Below are 18,760 nucleotides of genomic sequence, written 5' to 3' on the forward strand. Positions count from 1 at the left end.
AATTGCTTCTATCTCTTCATTTAATCTCAGACTGACACGATGTTCAGTGGGGCACTCTGTGGGGGCAATGCCATCTGCTGCAGGGCTCCCTGTTCTTCTATTCTATTTGCAAAAGGAATGTTTGGGAGTCTAAAATGTAGATAGTACAGTACTGTATTATTGTTGTGTATATAAATATATATACACAACAGGTAGTTCCGGTCCTCAAATCTGATTGGACGAGAGATGTTCCATGAGTACTGATGGTCTGACAGCATCAGCACTCAGATGCTTCACTGTGTGTGTATCACTCCGCTTGTGTTCATGCTGTTCTAAACTAAAGTGAAAGAGCAGTGCAGATGTGTTAAGCGCCATCTGTCTCTTTACATTTAATATTTGAAATTACATATTTTAGCCAGCAGGTAGAGGCAAAATAAAATTTTTGTGTGTAAAATGAGCCAGTTGGTGACGTGAAGTGTGTCAGCGTTTATATTGAACAGTACTCCATGATCACTCGTATTACTACTACACTACTAACGCTAGGAAATGGCTTTAAACGGCTTTAAACTAACAACTACAGCATTAAGGCTCATCACAGCTGAGAGACACAACAGACTGATTAATTAGACAAATTCAAGGCACTTACATATTACCAAACTTTCCACATTGGAGAGAAAATAATGTTCAAAATGGAGGAAGAGGCTACCCCCTGCTTGGACGGCTATTTTTCCACTGAGAAAATAGGATTTATTTCACCAAAATGACATTATCTTCAGAAAGCTGATCAGCAGACTACAGTATCATCAACAGGTGATCGCACACGCTTGCTCTGTCTCTTACATGCACACACACGCATACACACACACACACACACACACACACACACACACACACACACACACACACACACACACACACACACACACATCTTTGTTTATCCAATAACTTGTTAGAAACAACACAAGCCTTGATATTTTTCTGAAGTGACAAAATGCGTTTTTTTTTTACCGTACTCTGTTTATCTGATTTTTTAAAATGTACATGTTCATTGAACTGTATATAAGCAATATCACAATCGCAATCGTGCTATATGGTCCTACATCAGCACTGCTGTGATTAACTATGGCACTCGGCCTGTTGCCAAATCACAGCAGTCATATAGCACGACTACAAGTGTGATATTGCTTAAATATATATATATATATACACGGTATATAAAAATACCAATATTTTTGTTGGTACCAAAATCAGTAAAATTTCAGAATTCTTGATATTTTAAATTATATACCACAGTAGAATGTATTAATATTAATTGTATTAATATTAACAACATAAAACAGCAGCAGATCTGTTAGCCTGCATTAGTCTTATGTACAGATCCTAAATGTTGACAAATACCTGATTGGTTGCACCTGTTTGAATTCATAAGAATGGCCACATTTAATCGCTCCTTCAGATGCAGCAATGATTTGGCAGTAAACAACATCTGCGAATTAGCATGCGACGCATTCTGCCGCGGCCTTCTGCGGAGAACTGTCTCTTCAGCATCTGCCTGCTCTTATGTTTCACGTTGCCCTCTTACCCTATTCAAACCACCAAAATGCATTTCTCATCAAGGCTCTATCTGGGCCTGCAGCCGCACCTGGTCTGTTTGGAGTTTTATTGTTTAATTTCTGTTTGAAGGTCCCTGGAGAGAACTGTTCACCATGATTAAAACACAACTCGGCGTAATGTAGAGAAATCTGGATGTGAAACAGTAAAGGGCGCATTGTGTAGACAGCAAGGCGTGTGGGGAATATCTCAGCCAGCTTGGACCACTGATCTCATTAACTAATGTCACCCCTGACTACACTGTGTGCAACTCACACAGTTATACTGCTTGAATATTGAACCGTGAAGAAGAATTATGTTTGTGGTTGCTGTGCTCACACACATACTGGCTCTCTGGTATGTGTATAAAGGCCTACGGAAGCAGCGGTAACAATTCAGACAGCCTAGAAGAATTAAGTGATGAACAGCAGACTTCGTATGGAGAACCAGGAGAAGAATCTCAATGACCACGGCTCGGCTGTCCAGGCTCTAGTGGCGCAGGTGTCGGACTCACCCAGCAAATTCAACTTCTCGCGAGCTCCCACTGCGCCACCCGCACGCTGATTCCTCAACCACCACCAGCGCCCCCTCCCAGTCGGAGCCCGCCTACCGGTTCCAGAGCTATATTCAGGTGAACCTAATTTTTGCCGAGCTTTTCTAACACGATGCTCAATGCATTTTTCTTTACAACCCAGAACATTCTGTGATGAAAGAACCAAGGTAAGCTTTTGTCCTGGCGCTACTTTCTGGGAGAGCGGCCCTTTGGGAAACGGCGGTGTGGGAGAATCAAGATGAATGCTGCACCTCTTTTCAAGCACTCTCCAGCGGAGATGAGGCGAGTTTTCGACCGTGCTGTCTCCGGTAGAGAGGCAGCCAGAGTGCTGGCCGACTTGCGTCAGGGGAGATCTGTATCAGACTTTTCTACTCGAGTTCGGACGCTAGCGGCGGAGAGCCAATGGAGCGAGGACGCAGTGGGACATGTTCCTGCATGGGCTGGCTGATCGGCGTCCAAAAGGAGATATCGCCATGGATCTCCCCACCAAGCTAAGCGATTTGATCGCCTTGGCTTAGAGTGGGCGCAAGGTTATCCAGAATGGAACAGCGAGTACAAACCAACCGCCCCTTGAGAGGATTAGGCGGTCAATGTTCTGGGCGGGGGCAGCGTTCAGCCCGTCTGTGATCGAGCCCATGCAGGTGGGTCGAGCCCGGCTTTCCGGGAGGAGAAGGAAAGGCGGAGATCCCAGGGACTGTGTTTGTACTGTGGTGGTGCTGGACATTTTGCCTACAACTGTCCTTTAAAAGGATCAGCCCGATAGCAAGTATGAGGCTACTATCGGGTGGGATCTCCGCCGAGAAGACCTCATCCACATCTACCCTCCTTCGGTAAGTCTTCAATGGTCTAATCACCGTCCACGACTGTCGAGCACTTCTGGATTCTGGGGCCGAAGGAAATTTCATGGACTACACTTTTGCACTCAACCACCAAGTCCCCTCAAGTCTCTCACTCACGGATGGCTGTTCCACGCCCTCAATGGCCAGAAACTTCCCACCATTTCCCTAGCCACTGAAGACATCACTCTCGTCACGTCAGGCAATCACACGAGACCATCTCCTTCTACATACTGGACACTCCTCTTGCCCCCATAGTCCTTGGTCATCCCTGGCTCACCCATCACAACCCTAAAGTGGACTGGCAGTCTAAGTCTGTGTCAGCGTGGAGCACTCAATGTCATAAGTCTTGTCTTGTTTCTGCCTGTTAGGTCTGTTTTTGTCCCTGTTTTTTCAGGAAGAGCGGTGGATTTATCTAGCGTGCCCGCGAAGTACCTGGACCTGAAGGAGGTGTTCAGTAAGTCTCGGTGACTTCTCTCCCTCCACATCGTCCCTATGACTGTGCCATAGAGTTATTGCCAGGTACATCTCCGCCCTAAGGGCAAGTTATATTCACTCTCGATTCCAGAGAGGGAGGCTATGGAGAAATATATTTCTGATTCTCTAGCTAATGGATTCATCCGCCCTTCCTCTTCTCCAGCGAGGCGGGATTCTTTTTGTGGGGAAGAAGGATGGATCTCTGCGACCTTGCATTGATTACGGGGGCTGAACAACATCACGGTAAAGAATACTTATCCTCTACGTTGATGTCTTCAGCTTTTGAGAGGTTGCAGGGAGCATCTATCTTCCACGAAATTGGATTTACGTAATGCTTATCATTTGGTCGCATCAGGAGGGGGATGAATGGAAAACCGCTTTTAACACCCCAGGAGTCACTTTGAATACTTGGTCATGCCGTTCGACTGTCCAACTCCCCAGCGGTCTTCCAGGCACTTCGTCAATGGCGTGCTCGCGAGACATGGTTGATCAGTTCATATATGTTTACCTGGATGACATATTGATTTTTCTTCTTCTCTCCAGGAACATGTGCATCGCGTCCGGCTAGTGCTTCAGAGATTGCTAGAGAATGGGCTTTTTGTCAAAGGCGAGAAATAAGCTTTTCATGCACAGTCTGTTCCTTTCTTAGGGTACATCGTGTCGGTTGAGGAATCGCATGGATCCTGAGAAGATCAAGGCTGTGGTAGATTGGCCAAGTCCAGAGTCTCGTAAGGCCCTACTGAGATTCCTGGGGTTACGCCAATTTCTACCGGCGTTTCATTAGCAATTTCAGTCAACTAGCCACACCTCTGACCGCCCTGACCTCCCCAGAACAGCGTTCAGGTGGTCAGAGCGCAGCTGAGCTGCGTTTGCCAAACTGAAAGGTTGCTTTGTTTCAGCCCCCATCCTGATAACCCCTGATCCATCACGTCAGTTAGGTGGTGGAGGTCGATCGCATCAGAGGTGGGGGTAGGCGCGAGTGCTATCCCAGCGTTCTCCTTCAGGCGACAAGATACACCCTTGCGGCGTTTTTTCTCATCAGCTTGTCCTCGGCGAGCGTAATTATGACATTGGTAACAGAGAGTTGTTGGCAGTCAAGTTAGCTTTGGAGGAATGAAGCCACTGGTTGGAGGGTTAGGGGTACCTTTTATCGTCTGGACCGATCACAAGAATTTGGAATATATTCAGCACAGCTAAAGATTAAACTCCAGGCAGGCTCGGTGGGCTCTTTTTTTGGTCGTTTTGATTTTACTCTCTGTACGCCGGGTTCAAGAACATCAAACCCGATTCTTTATCACGTATTTTTGATCACTCCGAGCGCCCGTCTACTCCGAGTGCATTTTACCAGAGACTCTATTCATCTCTACACTCACATGGGAGATCGAATCGAAGGTCAAGACGGCCTTAGAAGAGTAGCGCCCGGCTCGGTGCCCACCGAACCGTTTGTTTGTGCCGGAGGGTTCACGGTCCAGCGTTATTCAGTGGGGACATTGTTCTAATGTGGCTTGTCATCCAGGAGTTAATCGAACTAAGTTTTTAGTCAAGCAACGATTCTGGTGGCCTTTGATGGTTCAGTGGCGTTCACAGTTTTGTTTTGGCTTGCTCAGTCTGCGCCACTGGTAAGAGTTCAATCGACCCCCAGGCGGGTTACTTCAACGCTGCGGTGCCATCGAGACCCTGGTCCCATATAAGCTCTAGATTTTATCACCGCCCTCCCACCCTCACAGGGACACCACGGTAGTTTTAACCGTGGTGGACCCGGTTCTCAGCTGACCCACTTCATTCCCTTGCCCAAATTACCCTCTGCCAAGGAGACAGCGGTGATTGTCATTGACCACGTCTTTCGGCTACATGGCCTCCCGACAGATGTGGTCTCTGACAGAGGACCCCAATTTGTGTCCAAATTTTGGCGAGAATTTTGTAAATTACTGGGAGCGACTGTTAGTCTGTCCTCAGGGTTTCATCCCCAGAGCAATGGTCAATCTGAGCGAGCCAACCAGGATCTGGAAGAGCGTTACGATGTTTGGTATCAAGAATCCTTCCTCATGGAGTCAGCAACTGTCTTTTGTTGAGTGCGCCCACAACACGTTACCAGTATCATCCACGGGCCTATCTCCGTTTGAGTGTAGTGTAGGTTACCAGCCACCTATTTTTCCTAGTCTGGAATCGAGTCGCGGTCCCTCGCTCACGCCTTAGATCCAGAGGTGTCACCGCACTTGGACTAGGGCCGGGAGACTCTACTCCAAGTGGGGTCACGCACCAAGGCCAAAGCTGATCGCCACCGGTCTAGGCCTCCCATTATCGTCGTTGGTCAAAAGTGTGGCTTTCTACTAAGAACATTCCTCTACGTTCCGTATCTAATAAACTTGCACCTAAATTTATTGGCCCGTTAAGCTGTCACCAAGATCGTTAGTCGGTGGCAGTCGCCTCAACCTTCCTCCAGCGTACAGGAGAATTCACCCGTATTTCATGTATCCAAAATAAAACCGTCTTTTATTCCGCATTAACCCGCCGGTTCGGTTCCCCCCGCCGCGACTTCGTAGGCGGGAACCTACTATTCGGTCAACCGTATTCTGGACTCAAGGCGGAGGGGCGCGGATTTCAGTACCTGGTGGACTGGGAAGGTTACGGTCCGGAGGAGAGAGGTTGGAGTACCGGCCAGAGACATTCTGGATCACTCCCTTATCGATGACTACAATCGGCAGGTAAGGGGAGCCTGGGAGCGCCAGGAGGCGTTCCTAGGGAAGAGGTACTGTCCGCGGTATTTAATCCTATGTCTCTTCCTTGTCTCGTGCCTTGTTCTTAGTGTGTGTTGTGTGGGTGCGTGAATGTGTGGGCGTGTTGTTTGTACCATGATTAGCGCTCTGCATAATCACTCCTCTCACCAGCTGTTACTCATTCCCATTCCCTTTAAATTCTCACCACTCTCTCATCTCCTTGTCAGATCGTTGTTTGTGATGTCGGTGTTGTTAAGCTCTTCAGAGTTCCAGTCCAGTTCTCTCGTTGTCCCTGTTTAGGTGTCCTGTTTGCTGTTACCGGATTAAGCGTGTCTGTTCAACACTTCTCTTCACTCTTCTCACCACGATCATCTGACCATTGGAGACTCTGCGCCACTAGACCATCACCCCGGACTTTTCCCCTATCTTCTCAATTTGACTGTCAATAAACTAATTGTCAACTTGCAACTTGCTTCCTAGCTTCATTACGTCACAACACTAGAGTTTACATGGCACCAGAGAATGCTACAAATCCATTGATTTAAATTGAACATAGAGAAAAAAACATGAGGTTTTGTGAGTATATAGTATCGTTAACTACCATATGATGCAATGTACATCACATTCAATTTCTCAGGGTTCAAAATATTTGAATGCATCACAATATCGCCATGTCTCGCAAAAGCAAGAGGGTGATTCTAACGAATCCTGTCAAGAAAAAGTCTTGGTCATATTTAACTCCAGATCAATAAAAATACATGAATAATATTAATAATAATAAAATGTAATGATGCTTTACAAAAAGCCTACATTTAGGACAATGAAGATATTTTACATTGTGACATCATTTTTTAGACACATTTTACCACCCCAGTTCTCATTACAGTAACACGTCATTCTTTTACTGTATTTCAAAGCAAAAGTTGCGGTTGTACAATTTTTTATTTATTTTTTTCATTAAACTCCCCCTATTGGCCGTTCTCAATCATGGCCTCCTAATAATCCCCATCCATTAATTGGCTGTATAACTCTACTCTGTCCTCACCACCAATAGCTGGTGTGTGGTGAGCGTACTGTTGCACAATGGCTGCCGTCGCATCATTCAGGTGGATGCTAAACACTGGTGGATGTTGAGGAGATTCCCCTGTTCACTGTGTAAAGTACTTTGAGTATAATGTCTGAAAAAGCACTATATAAATACAACATTCATTCATTCATTTATTTGCTCTATGATGCACAAATACTTCACAGTAAAAAAATAAAATTATATATATATATACACTCACCTAAAGGATTATTAGGAACACCATACTAATACTGTGTTTGACCCCCTTTCGCCTTCAGAACTGCCTTAATTCTACGTGGCATTGATTCAACAAGGTGCTGAAAGCATTCTTTAGAAATGTTGGCCCATATTGATAGGATAGCATCTTGCAGTTGATGGAGATTTGTGGGATGCACATCCAGGGCATGAAGCTCCTGTTCCACCACATCCCAAAGATGCTCTATTGGGTTGAGATCTGGTGACTGTGGGGGCCATTTTAGTACAGTGAACTCATTGTCATGTTCAAGAAACCAATTTGAAATGATTCGAGCTTTGTGACATGGTGCATTATCCTGCTGGAAGTAGCCATCAGAGGATGGGTACATGGTGGCCATAAAGGGATGGACATGGTCAGAAACAATGCTCAGGTAGGCCGTGGCATTTAAACGATGCCCATTTGGCACTAAGGGGCCTAAAGTGTGCCAAGAAAACATCCCCCACACCATTACACCACCACCACCAGCCTGCACAGTGGTAACAAGGCATGATGGATCCATGTTCTCATTCTGTTTACGCCAAATTCTGACTCTACCATCTGAATGTCTCAACAGAAATCAAGACTCATCAGACCAGGCAACATTTTTCCAGTCTTCAACTGTCCAATTTTGGTGAGCTCTTGCAAATTGTAGCCTCTTTTTCCTATTTGTAGTGGAGATGAGTGGTACCCGGTGGGGTCTTCTGCTGTTGTAGCCCATCCGCCTCAAGGTTGTGCGTGTTGTGGCTTCACAAATGCTTTGCTGCATACCTCGGTTGTAACGAGTGGTTATTTCAGGCAAAGTTGCTCTTCTATCAGCTTGAATCAGTCGGCCCATTCTCCTCTGACCTCTAGCATCAACAAGGCATTTTCGCCCACAGGACTGCCGCATACTGGATGTTTTTCCTTTTCACACCATTCTTTGTAAACCCTAGAAATGGTTGTGCGTGAAAATCCCAGTAACTGAGCAGATTGTGAAATACTCAGACCGGCCCGTCTGGCACCAACAACCATGCCACGCTCAAAATTGCTTAAATCACCTTTCTTTCCCATTCTGACATTCAGTTTGGAGTTCAGGAGATTGTCTTGACCAGGACCACACTCCTAAATGCATTGAAGCAACTGCCATGTGATTGGTTGATTAGATAATTGCATTAATGAGAAATTGAACAGGTGTTCCTAATAATCCTTTAGGTGAGTGTATATATATATATATATATATATATATATATATATATATATGAAAATGACCATGGGCCCTATTTAAAGAGCATTTGCTCTAAACTCAATCCTATGCGATAATTCATACATGCAAAGTCAATGGGCATGGCCATGAAGATTTGGTATTTTTGTGCAAGCATGTACTAAGTCTAGGCACAAGTGGGTTTGGCAAAATTGTGCAAGCAAAGCGCTAATGAGCTGGGTCATGAGTTCCTTCACTGGTTATTGAACCATCTGTGTCCTATTATATGTCCATTCCCTGTCAAGTACCAGCGATATAAGAAGTTGGTAGTGTAAAAAGAAAACGTACAATATTTTATCCATTAACTGCGTTCTTGTTGAATGTCAGGCATATTTCTGTGACATGTTCCTTTATTACGCATGAAAAATGCGGTTTAGGAATTGGATGTAGGCTTAGTTAAAATTATAGAGAATGTAATTTATTATTTATTATGGCTAGAATTAATAGAGGTTGTATCGGCACGCACATCACTCTACCAGTTGACTGATAAATTACATTAATTTAGTGAAAGATTATTTCTTAATTCAAATTACTCTTCAAAATAAATGAAAATATATTCAAAATATTGATGTGGTAAAAAAAAATCATACCAAATCCAAACATTTTACCCTCTCCAACTTCTTCCACCGGCCGCTTTTGCAGGAAAAGGGGCAGAAAAATCACTCTACGACAACAGGTGGAAAAATGACAAAACAAATTAGATTGTGAATACAATTTTAAATATAAACATAATAATAATAATTTAATAAACCATGAACTCTAGAGAGTTTAACATAAATCTCTTACATTTTTGTTTCATAAAACGGCTACAACTCTGATCATCAGGGATGTCATTTGGTACATTTGATATATTTTCAGAGTTTGAACCTGCTGGTGGAATCTCCAAACTGCAAATACAGGAACTGATTTTAGACTTTGCGCTGAAAACAGACGTGCCTCTGAAATGACCTATTTCTCCAGAAAATATCAAAGTGCGCTTTGCGCCACTTCATTACCAGTTTGCGTGTGTACACTCCGATAACACAAACACTCCCACCCACGCCCACTTTGCGCTGGCATGAAAATTGTGCTTAGAGTAAGCGCTCTCAAAAATTTGATAAGATAGGAAAATAGGACCAGGACATTTTCTTGAGAGGTTTTGCGAGAATCACCCCAAGAGAAATCTGCAGGTTTTGTTTCAGTCCCTCTCACCGCACTGAGAAACGCCATTCTCAGAGTTTGTGCTTATTTATGACCTTCATTAACAGAGATGTTGGACATGATGTGAATGCAGAAATAAATAAAACGATGACTGAATTAAATTTTTTTGGGTGAACTATAACTAAAAGCTTCACTGACTTAACTTGAGTCAGTTATGGTTCAGTAAGCGAGCAGATGAGCCGATGCACTTCATGATGTAAGCAATGACTGATTTGTTCGATTCAATCTGATCTGGTCAAAACTGATTCATTACAAAGAGTCGCACCAACTGAGCGATTTGTTTGCGAATGAGACTGCACGTTATTTATTGTGAATATATTATTTCGCTGCTCACAGTCTTTCTCTCTCGTCATGCACAATTCATAAACTCTGAAGTCAGCTAATATTTATATGCTGTGGCGCTGTTTAAAGAACACTGGTAAGCGTTAACACACATACACAGAGCGAGAAAAGTAGTAATTCATCTCTGAATCATTCATAATGCTTCACTCAGGAGAAATGTAAGTCACATCAGTGTAGAGTTTTATGGTCAGATCCTTTTTTTATTTATTTTTTTAGAACAGAAGCTCACTTGCTCATTATTATACACTTGAGACCCTCTAGCACAATGCCTTCCAGACAGGGGGGTTTAACATTGAAAGGTACTTAAACAGATTCGAGTGAGTACTTGGAAAGATTTTAATTTTGCTGACCTAAACATATAAAATAGAAATTGCGGCTTTCTTTTTAATATTTTATCAATTGATAAAAGATTTATATGTACACTGGCAGCCAAAGGTTTGGAATAATGTACAGATTTTGCTGTTACAGAAGGAAATTGGTTCTTTAATTCACCAAAGTGGCATTCAACTGATCACAAAGTATAGTCAGGACATTACTGATGTAAAAAACCGCACCATCAGTATTTGAAAAAAGTCATTTTTGATCAAATCTAGACAGGCCCCATTTCCAGCAGCCATCACTCAAACACCTTATCCTTGAGTAATCATGCTAAATTGCTAATTTAGTACTAGAAAATCACTTGTCATTATTTCAAACACAGTTGAAAGCTATTTGGTTCATCAAATTAAGCTTAACATTGTCTTTGTGTTTGTTTTTGAGTTGCCACAGTATGTGTCAATATTAGGTCAAAAGAAACAGCTTTCTCTAGAAACTCATCAGTCAATCATTGTTCTGAAGAATGAAGATTATACAATGCTTGAAATTGCCAAAAAAAACTGAAGATTTCATACAAAGGTGTACACTACAGTCTTCAAAGACAAAGGACAACTGACTCTAACAAGGACAGAAAGAGATGTGGAAGACCAGATGTACAACTAAACAAGAGGATAAGAACATCAGAGTCTCTAGTTTGAGAAATAGACGCCTCACATGTCCTCCGCTGACAGCTTCATTGAATTCTACCCGCTCAACACCAGTTTCATGTACAACAGTAAAGAGAAGACTCAGGAGGCCTTATGGGAAGAATTGCAAAGAAAAAGACACTTTTGAAACAGAAAAACAAAAATAAAAGTTTAGAGTGGGCAAAGAAACAGACATTGGACAACAGATCATTGGAAAAGAGTGTTATGGATCTTAACCCCATTGAGCTTTTGTGGGATCAGTTAGACTGTAAGGTGTGTGAGAAGTGCCCGACAAGACAGACACATCTATGGCAAGTGCTACAGGAAGTGTGGGGTGAAAGGTCACCTGAGTATCTGGACAAACTGACAGCTAGAATAACAAGGATCTGTAAAGCTGTCATTGCTGCACGTGGAGGATTTTTTGATGAGAACTCTTTGAAGTAGTTTAAAATGTTCTGAACATGTGTGCTGAGTGACTCCAGTCAGGCTTCCTAAGCAACCAATTGGCCCAGTTGCTAGGGAGGGTGAAGCCTCCACACGTGCTAGGTTTCCACGGTAATGCGTTCAACAAGCCTCTTGATAAAATGCTTGGATTGGCAGTCTCAGTCACAAAGGCAACTTAGATTCGTCCTCTGCCAGAGAGGACCTAGAGAGCATTGGGAATGTCTTGAAAATTTCTGAACATTTTTGTCAAATTTTAATAGTAATTTTTCATGTTATTAATGTCCCGAGTATACATTGTGATCAGCTGAATGCCACTTTGGTGAATAAATGCAAAAATTTCACTCCATAAGAGCAAAATCTATACATTATTCCAAACTTTGGCTGCCAGTGTGTGTGTGTGTGTGTATATATACAGTTGAAGGCAGAAGTTTACATACACTTAGTCAAATACATTTAAACTCAGTTTTTCACAATTCATGACATTTAATCATAGAAAACATTCCCTGTCTTTGGTCTGTTAGGATTAATACTTTATTTTAAGAATGTGAAATGTCAGAATAATAGTAGAGAGAATTATTTATTTCAGCTTTTATTTCTTTCATCACTTTCCCAGTGGGTCAGAAGTATACATACAATTTGTTAGTATTTAGTAGCATTGCCTTTTACATTTTTTTACTTTGGTCAAATGTTTTGGGTAGCCTTCCACAAGCTTCTCACAATAAGTTGCTGGAATTTTGGCCCATTCCTCCAGACAGAACTGGTGTAACAGAGTCAGGTTTGTAGGCCTCCTTGCTCGCACACGCTTTTTCAGTCCTACCCACAAATCAGATTGAGGTCAGGGCTTTGTGATGGCCACTCCAATACCTTGACTTTGTTGTCCTTAAGCCATTTTGCCACAATTTTGGAGGTATGCTTGGGGTCATTGTCCATTTGGATTGATTTGCACTTTTCACACCAAACTACATTCATCTCTAGGAGACAGAATGCATCTCCTTCCTGAGCGGTATGATGGCTGCATGGACACATGGTGTTTATACTTGTGTACTATTGTTTGTACAGATGAATGTGGTACATTCAGGCATTTGGAAATTACTCCCAAGTATGAATCCAGACTTGTCGATGTCCACAATATTTTTTTCTGAGGTCTTGGCTGATTTCTTTTGATTTTCCCATGATGTCAAGCAAAAAGGCACTGATTTTGAAGATAGGCCTTAAAATACATCTGCAGGTACACCTCCTATTCAATACACATCCTGTAAGAAGCTAATTGGGTAATTGCCTAAAGGCTCGACACAATTGTCTGGAATTTTCCAAGCTACTTAAATGCACAGTTAATCGTGCACATGCTTTGTCTCACTCGGGCGGTTTCGCTTTTGAATCTGGTTTAGATGAAAGTCAGTGTGCGTGTAGCGTGATGTGAAGAGATACAGCAGTCGTGTATATTATGGCCAGGACATGCGTCATGCGCAATGAATTAGCTTGCACTGCTCCACACAATCAGTTTCTGTTCGAGGATGTGCAGTTGAGTCAAGCGAGTACCTCCTGAAAATGTATATATGCCTTTATTATCCACAGAAAGTTGGTAAAAACATTGGTGAAGTTTTGCCCATTGTACAAAAGTGCCTGGATGTGTTCCTGGTAGGCAGCAGATGCCCTAAGCCCAGCGTGTTAATGGTGTAACATACAATCAGTTGATACACTGCAGATCTGTTCTCAGTTTTTGACCTCAGAAACATGCACACGCATGTAACATGTAGAGATTTTGTCAGGCCCTCAACAGCTGCGTCTCCTCCACAGAAACAGGCGGCAGAGAGCGAGCCATCGCTTTTCTCCAGACACTGCCTGTGTGTTACCAGCGATAAGCTGATCTGCTCTCTGCCCAGCGCCAACCATTAATTAAACACTCGTCAAAGTCCACAATTTCTTCATCTATGTTCTTTTGCCATTCATTGCATAACATTCGTTTTCAACCTGGTCTCAAAGAATCACTTTACCTACATTTTCACAAAATGATCTTTGCGTGCCTCGTACATATAGCAGCAGTTTACACTAGAGCCGTTAAAACAACAATTACTTTTATTAAATTTCACACAAATCACGTGTAAATTGGCAGATTATCAGTTAATAAACACTTTTTTCCCACGTTTTTCATCCCACATTTGTTTTTCGGACACTATCGGTTAGGTTTAAGTTTAAGGTTTAGGGTAGGGAGGGCAGTTTTGTTGATTTGAAACACGAGTATTAACCTTAAAATTATAATTCTGATAAGTTATACATTTAACTCACTTTTAGCGCCACACAGTGGACATTTCACCTCAGAACTGCTGCAAGACGTGCAATGAACCATATAATATAATTTGCAAAACGTTCGCCACAGTCACCTGCTTGTTTTTAGATCGAGTTCCTTTTTGAGGTTTATTAGATATTAGCACAACAATAAGTTGCTCATTGGTGTTTTACAGTCATTTGCCCATGCTACGTTGTGAAGCGTAATGCCACAGGTGCTGTTTATAGAGTTTAACATCCCATTCTATTTCTCCTGGGTATCAATAAGATCAAATAGAGAGCAAATGAAAACTTTAGCTTGAGTCTCCTGTTTCTCAGATTATATTCTGAGAGATCTCGGGTGTCTCCTCAAGAGTTTCAGAAGAGATCTCAACAATGTCTCAGACTGTGGTCAGACTTGCCAAAATACCAAAGTCTGAAATCATAAGTCAATAAGATTTCAATATGAATTCAAGCATTTTTCCATTCAATTTTCCCAAAGCCAAGTAATCAGAGTAATGCTATCCACATAATTTTTTAGCTCCCTACTGCTACTGTATGTCAACAACTGACATATTTGTGTCACTTTTTATTTATTTGTCTTTTTAATTGAAGTTAAAACATCTTAGATAAAGTTGATAGTTAAATGAAACATAGCTAAGAGCTCAGAAGAGAGCAACATCTGAGCAATACAATTTTCCCTGGGTTGTTTTGAACCCTGAACCGTTGATTAATTTGTCAGAAATCATGTGGGCTGTGCTTTGTTTCAGCTACACTAACGGTGTGTATCTCTGTGTATGTGTGTGTGTGTGTGTCTCCAGGCGTCTGGCTGTGACAGCTCAGAAATCCCAGATGATGTGAAGTTGATTGGCTTTGCTCAGTTGAGTGTCACCTGATACACGTCTCCTTGCCACAGCAGAGGGAAATGAGTAGGATGACAGCGGCTACAAGGGTGTTTCTGTCGTAAGGAACCGAACACTCCAGGAACCGGCAGGACAAGGGTTTGGCACCATGCTGAAGACCTCTGCTGCAAATGATCATTTCCTGCTCCCAGCGTTTCCTTTTTTCACCTGCAATCTTTCTCAAGAATATTTGGAACATAGCACTCTTATTCAAAAACACGCACTGCAAAAATCATCTTCTCAATCAGTATTTTTGTCATGTTTTCCAGTAAAAAATATCTCAACATCTTTAAGACCAGATCAATTCACTTGAGAAGTAAAATTGAAAAAGATATTAAAGACTTGTTTTCAGAGAATATATTTTCAAATGTAAGGAATATTCCAGGTTCAACACAAGTTAATCTCAGTCGACAGCATTTGTGGCATAATATTGGTGAGGCACTTACAATGGAAGTGAATGGGGGCCACTTTTTGAACGTTAAAATACAGTTTCAAAAGTATAGCCACAAGACAAAAACAATGTGTGTGTGTAAACATGAATTTAGTGTCATAAAATCACTTACTAACCTTTTCTGTGTGAAGTTATAGCAGATTTTGAAACTTCATTGTCATGATGATGTAATGTCAACAAACCCTAAAACACTAAAATGATGATTTAAACAACTTTACATCTCTAATAATACATTAGTTTTAACAGAATAATTAATGTTTGCTTTTATAAAATGAAAAGCTTCACATTTCTGTGTTTAAACCCTCCATACAATTGTCCCCATTCACTTCCATTATAAGTGCCTCACTGTAACCTTTTGCCTTTTTTAAAGAAAAGGAGGGACAAAAGTCAACATTTATTTTTGTGGTAATCAACATTATGCCACAAATGCTGTCGACTGAGCTTAACTTTTATTTAACCTGGAGAATTCCTTTTTACCCCATTGGTAAATTATTTAAATATTGTTTTAAGCTTAAATCTATCTTAAATATACAGTATGCCTAAACCAAGAATGAGGAAAGAAAATTTTACTTAATACTTTTTAGAGCACAAATGTATTATATAATATTAAATATTTACATTAAAACAATAATCAGTCTGATTATTTCATAATTATTATTGATGATAATAATAAAATATAAAAAACGTTTTACATTATACAATTATTCAATTATCAAGATTATTTAATAAAGTGAATTTTTAATGATTTGAACCAGTTTTATGGATATTTTTACTGAGAAAAACAATATACAAAAATATGGATCAAGAAATTATTATTATTATTTTATTTATTTATTTATTTTTACAGGGCACAAATATACACATCTGCTCTCTATTTGCAATGCCTTTCACCAAAACATTCCAGCACCCATTACACAAAACACAAAGCAGGACTCCATCATCTCAGGAGGAAACAGCTAGTGAAAACTAAAATATTTTTCAAATGTGTTATTTATTATTATTATTATATTTGCTTTTGTGTTACCTCTGCTTTCAAGAAAGCTCTTACAATATTATTATTATTATTATTATTATTATTATTGAAAAAATACCTTCTAATGATTTTTCTGTTGTATATAAACTACCGGGCAAAAGTTTGGGGTCACTTGACTGAAATGTTTCTAATAATCTTAAATATCGATTGATCTGAAGGCGTATGCTTAAATGTTTGAAAGTGGTTTTGTAGACAAAAATATAATTGTGCAACCATATTAATTTATTTCATTGTAAAACTAAAATTTAATAAAACAAAATATATATATTTTTGTTTTTGAAATTGATGACTTGGACCAAATAATAATAAAAGCAGCCAATAAGTGCCCAACATAGATGGGAACTCCTTCAATACGGTTTAAAACCTCAAGAAGTTGGTTGTGAAAATGTCAAGAGTTCATTTCTGCAAATTTAAGGTAAAGTGTGACTACTTTGAAGATGCTAAAATATAACACAGTTTTGATTTATTTTGGATTTTGTTTAGTCACAGCATAATTCCCATATTTCCATTTATGTTATTCCATAGTTTTGATGACTTTACTATTATTCTAAAATGTGAAGAAGAAAAAAATTTGAATGAGTAAGTGACCCTAAACTTTTGAACGGTAGTTTGAAGTAGTATGTGTAAAGAGTAGTGCAGATTGCAGACCACAAAACTGACGTAGAGAGGTGTCCTCCCTCTGAATGTAAAAAGCACATTTTCATTATGTACGTTATTTGAATGCATTTGAACTGTACTGTATATAGAGAACTTCTGATGTCCAATGAAAAATAAGGGTAATTTTTTCCAGCTTAAAGGATAAGTTTGTCTTATTTACTCACCAACACGTTGTTCCAAACCTGCTTGACTTTCTTCCATGGAACAAAAATGGTACATTTTTTAGAAATGTACTTGTCGCTCTTGTTCAATGCATTTACAAAGTATTGGGGCTTGGGTTTTCAAAAAAGATGTAAGAGCTTAATAAAAGTATCATAAACATTGTCCAAACAATACGTGCACTTTATTTCAAATCTTCTGATAGTTTTATTTGAAAATGGACTGAAATTAAAAGTTATTCACTGATTCTATTAACAGCTTGTATTAAGAATATAGTGCATGTGTGGACTAGTGTTATGGTGCTTTTTATGTCATTTTAGAGCTTGACAGCCCCAGTCCTCTTTCACTTTCACTATTTGGAAAAGAGTGGTCAGAATATTCTTCAAAAAGTCCCTCTTTTGTGTTTCACGTATGCGAAAAAGTCATACAGGTTTGGAAAAGCATTGTGAGTCAACGATAACAGAATTATCCATTTTAGGTGAACTGTTCCTTTAAAGAGTATAACAGGAGAGACTTTGAATGTGCAAAATGTACTCCATTATTATTTTCATAGATGCTTCAATGCTAGAGGTGCCTTGATTTTTTTAATCCGTGCCTAAGAAATGTAGGTAACAAGCTTGAAGCTGTTTAAAGCCAAATCTGTTTTGTGTTACTGAGCAGGAAAAATGCTGCTTTTAAAAGCAGATGTACAGAAAGTATTTTCACTGGCTCGCATTGAAGTTACCAGCCGATGCACTTTGATTTCATGCTGTGCAACATACGTGCACCTGCATCTCCAAAGCTTTGACCTGGAGGAACCATCCAGATTTAACGCCTTTAAGCTTTGTTATGTGACAAAAAGGTCATAACCACCACAACCCACACGTTAATCATGAAGTATTGTACTTAAAAAGCCTATTGATGATTACGTGTCATTTAAGCACTTACATGTGTTTGGTTTTGAACCATGAATCTGTCTCTGATGCAGCTAAAGATGCATGAAGTATTTTGTAAAGGAAATCTACTGAACGACAGAAAAGCCATCTGTGTGTCCAAAACAAATCTAGTAGCTTGAATTATGTTCTCAACCCAAATGTAAATAATGTTGATTAGAACTAAATACTTTATTATGAATATTTAAGTTTAGTTGTGATTTCTATATACCCTGTGTGTACCCCCCTAACTGTTCAGCCCATTTTTCCTTTCCATATCCAGAATATATGATTTCTGCGAAAGAGCAACAAATAAAAAAGAATTGCTACTATTATAACGTCACTGTTTTGTGGGATAAAAGCATCATAACTATATAATCTCTTTCTGATATTATCTTTCAACTGCTCATTGTTTTCACTCAGTCATTGCTAAAGTGGATCATTTAACTCTGGTAAGCCCTCAGAATAGATTCCATTGTAATCGAACCACATACTCATGAGAAAGTAAAAACATGTGCAACATACTGATGTATATACAGACTGTCCACAAGTAAACAGATGACCACAAACACTCTAATGGCAAAGCAGAACAGCTCAACGGCTTTTCTGTAGTAAAAAACTTTAAGGAGTATTCAGGGTTCAATACAAGTTAACCCTGTAAACCTGACATATGAAAGAATTGTCCAAAATATTTTTTTGGGA

At 40.4% G+C, this 18,760-nt stretch overlaps 1 pseudogene; it reads left to right on the top strand.

The window, feature by feature from the left end:
* Window positions 1-14,863, top strand: part of LOC127658968 (STE20/SPS1-related proline-alanine-rich protein kinase-like) — an 88,893-nt pseudogene extending 74,030 nt beyond the window's left edge.
* Window positions 14,864-18,760: the final 3,897 nt, after the last annotated feature.

This window comes from Xyrauchen texanus, chromosome 18 (assembly GCF_025860055.1).
Source record: "Xyrauchen texanus isolate HMW12.3.18 chromosome 18, RBS_HiC_50CHRs, whole genome shotgun sequence".
Taxonomy (NCBI): Eukaryota; Metazoa; Chordata; class Actinopteri; order Cypriniformes; family Catostomidae; genus Xyrauchen; species Xyrauchen texanus.